This window comes from Trichechus manatus, unplaced genomic scaffold (assembly GCF_000243295.1).
Source record: "Trichechus manatus latirostris isolate Lorelei unplaced genomic scaffold, TriManLat1.0 scaffold00020, whole genome shotgun sequence".
In the NCBI taxonomy this organism is placed as follows: domain Eukaryota; kingdom Metazoa; phylum Chordata; class Mammalia; order Sirenia; family Trichechidae; genus Trichechus; species Trichechus manatus.
In genome coordinates, this window is record NW_004443956.1 from 14,883,420 (window position 1) to 14,887,396 (window position 3,977).

Here is a 3,977-nt window from a genome sequence, read left to right on the forward strand (position 1 = left end):
TTTTAGAAAATAAACCTATGCATTTTCTCTTACTTAACCATATAATTAATACCTCTCAAATCTTTTTCTCATAGTATTATCTATTTGTCTTCCACAGAAGTTATTATTTATAATAATATATTTACTTGAGTGTTTACTTGTTTAATATTTGTTCTTCCACCAAGCTGCATGTTCTATGAGAGCTGAATCTATGTCTGTTTTGTTCACCATCATTTGTTCAAAAATGATTCCTTGTGTCTAAAATCAAGAATGGTCCTGTTTAAGGTTTTGAGCATGCTTCCATTTGTGAAGATGAGTGTTACCAACAATTGGAGTGGGAAGCTTTGCTAAAGCAATTTGATGACCACTCAATTAAACAAGATAACATAAACAGTTTAGCACAGTACCTGGTACATGTACCAAAAAAACCAGACCCGTTGCCATCAGGTTGATTCTAACTCCTAGTAACCCTACAGGACAGAGTAGAACCTTTGGTTGGTAGCTGAGCTCTTAACAGGTGCCACAAGGGTACATGGTAAGTACTTGATAAATGTCAGTAGTTGCTGGTTTGCTAGGGTTTCGTGTTGGAGTTCCTTATCTTTTTATCTCTACCATCAAATCTGGTTGTCTAACTCAGTTTGTTTCACTCAAATCTAGTTAGTTAGGAGCAATAATTATGTCATATTCACTCTTGCTGCTTATCTATACAAATATGAATATTTTGCCAATTCAGTAATACTGGTTGTGGCATCAACAACTGAGAACAAAGAAGTCCAACAGAGCTGAGTTTAACTTTAGTTGTCATAGTGAATCAGAAATGTCCATAGATTCCTAATAAAGAAGTCAGAGAGATGAAGCTCTTATTTCCTAATCCTTAAATCCTTAATCACAAGTACCTTGGGGTGATTTATTTCACTGCTCTGGAGATAGTAATATTTAAACTCTTGCATTAGAGAAAGCCCCTTAAAAAAACAAATAAAAACAACAAGTATATGATAACATTAAATAAGGGAACATCCTCGAAAAGTGTGGATTAGGACCCAAGCGTGGGTGGGGAAATTGGACAGCCATAAGGATTCCTAAGGGTCACAGACCCAGAAAAATTATGTTAGGTATTTTTGTAAACTATGCAATTCATCCCCAGTTAGGTGCAATCAATTTTCAAGTACTTCCATTATTAAAAGTTGGATAATAACAATGATAATAATAAAAACGACAACAGCTTCCAGTGTGATTTGGTTAAGCTGTTCTAGAAAACACTATGACTTTTTGGTTTCTGCAGAGTCAAGTACAGAAATGGGCAGACTGACAAATTTATAAGTGTCATGGAAAGAATTGCAGACAGGAACTGAAGCCACTCGAATGCCATTTGATTCCTGCTTGTCACAAACCACTCCTCTTTTTTCTAGTTCTTGGAAAACATATTTCATTGGAACAAAAAACAATAGTGTTAACTGGCAGCCCTGATCTTCTATATGAGATGGAGTAATTATGTTCACAGGTGGTTTCTTGCTTTCTGCTTTATCTTTGTTATAGCAATACTTGATCATGTACTCCAGATAACTGGTTAGCAAAACAGATTTTCTCCTTAATGCTTCATAGTTGGTTGTTTGAAGATCTCTAAACTAAGCATGTGAGGACCAGACCAACAAATGGGAGGATTTGAATCCATTGAATCCATTTGAATCCATTGGCCCCTGGGGATTGACTGGAGTTTGTTATCCATTTTAAATCTGGTGTTGAGTTCATGGCCAAACCATTCCACTAATGCAAGTTTTATTGTATGGGCATGCTTTTCATAGACGAAGACACCCGCAAGATCTCCTGCTCCTGAATGTACATACTTGTAGGAACACCAGCAGGCAAGATCAACTCCCCAGTCATGTAAGTGGAGTTCAATGTTTCCAACTGCATGTGCTAGATCAAAGCCAACAAAACAACCCTTTGCTTGTCCACCTTTTGCGATGGCAGGTATATTAAAGAGCTGGCCAGGATAAAAATGCACCCCACTGAAAAGGATCACTGCAATCGAGTCTCCTTTTTTCTCAGTTACTTCAAGGACATCCTCCATTCTCAAGTTTTCCGCCCCCTCTCTTGGCTTTATAATCCACATACTCTTCTCAATATTAAGTCCATGAAGTTGAAGCTGTGACTCAATAGCATAATAATCTGAAGGTAAGTCTTTGGCTTCTAAAAGAATTTTATACCAGTTTGGTGTAGGCTTGAAAAGTGGTAACAGTAGAAGATTAAATTAACAGTTAAACCACTCATTAGAGCTATTTCTTTCTCATTGGCTCCATGATGTCAATCATAAGACCTGTAATACTCTCATCTCCTATAATCCAAGGACATTTCCCTACCTCATGACCGTAGGCTCCCATTTTGGCCCCCTTATCTAGTTCTTCCAGATATGTTTTAACCATTTTTGGTTGAAGGCCAGGAGAATTTCCTAAGAAATAGATGGCATTTTCATCCTTATTCACTAAAGATAAATCAATTGGAGGCAGATCCTGCATTTGGGGGATGTAAAAATACTCCCTGAAGTGCCTCAGCTTATCTTCCTCATCAAGGTGGAGAGTGATGCCCTTATCTGTGGGGTGACATCTGAGTTGAGACACAATGGGTTGTACTGTGTCAGCTGGTAATTCAAGAGGTAAGGGCTCCATTGCAAGTTGTTCTCATCTAGGTTTCCAATGAGGTCCACAGCTCCCAGTAGTTTAGGAGTCTGGAAGCCGAGGGCATTGGCCGTAGGAGAAAGCTCTCTCTCTCTCTGTCGTCTCTGGGAGAAGATCCTTGTCTCTTTCCCTTGTGTACCCCCAGTGTCCCTGAGTTCCTTAGTGATCTTCAGCTGGCATCTATCTTCCCCTGTTTGTGCTTGCTTGACTCCTCAATTTTTGTTAATTATTTTCTTCTCTCCCACTTACCCAAGCTGAAAAACAGTTCTCGTTAATTCTTTTTTCTTTTGCTACTCCATATATATTGTTAAAAATATCTCCTTCATTCATCCTTGCTCTTCTAGCCCTACTACTACACCTTTCTTCAGATCCTCATTACTTCTAGCCTTCTAACCCGTCTACCTACTGTCTCTATTTCAATTTATCTTACAAATGGCTTTAAGAGTCGTCTTTCTAAACAGCCCAACATTCAGATATAAAAAATTTCAGTCCTTTGGTCTTCCCTTCTCCTACAACCATTTGTACTTCTTTTGTAGCACCTTCCTTGAATTATAATCATTATGTGGTTTTTATGTGCTTGTCTGATGTGATGTCACAGTAAGAAAATGAGACTGGTTTCCAGAAGCCAATCAACATAATCAGCTTCATTTTTTTAATATAGTCACATCAACTGATTAGACATCTGCCATTGGAACAGAATTTGAGGGGCATTACCAACAGTTTTTCAGACCAATAACGAACATTCCCAATGACCCGGAACAAATTCCCAGTAACCCAGAAACCACTTTTCAGTGACTGCAATAAGAAAAGCCCTACACTTAAAAGCAGAAAGCTTTTTTTAATGACCATAGAATCACCTTTGGAAAAGTTGCCTTAGGGCCAATATAAGAACTAGACAGATTCTCGTATTAGGGTCTTAATGACACAATTACCAACACCCTCCTTATTTAGCCTGATTCATTAAGCACTTGGTTTCCATTAACTAAGTCCAGTCCTTTTGTTGCTTGTTGAGGTAATAAATAGTGAATGGCACCTTTCTCCAGCCACCCATCTGATTAGCTTAAAATGACCTCATACTAGTTTTGCATGCTAGCATGACTCAGACTGATGTCATCAATCCTGTTAAATGACTGTTGATTCCCCATGGCAATCAGCACCTTTCCAAAAGCTTCAACAGAGAAGATCTTAAAAGCCTTTTGTTCTTTTTTCTTTTTGGATGTTGTACGATAGGCTTTAGCGTAGAATTAATTAACTCTGTTGACATATGTTGAGTCTCTAATTTTAAGTGTCTTGCATTCAAACATCTTGTTGAGAATGAGCCAC

General features: G+C 38.1%; 1 pseudogene; it reads right to left on the reverse strand.

Moving 5' to 3' along the window:
* Positions 1–1,238: 1,238 nt before the first annotated feature.
* On the reverse strand, positions 1,239–2,665 carry LOC101350703 (kynureninase pseudogene; annotated as a pseudogene).
* Positions 2,666–3,977: the final 1,312 nt, after the last annotated feature.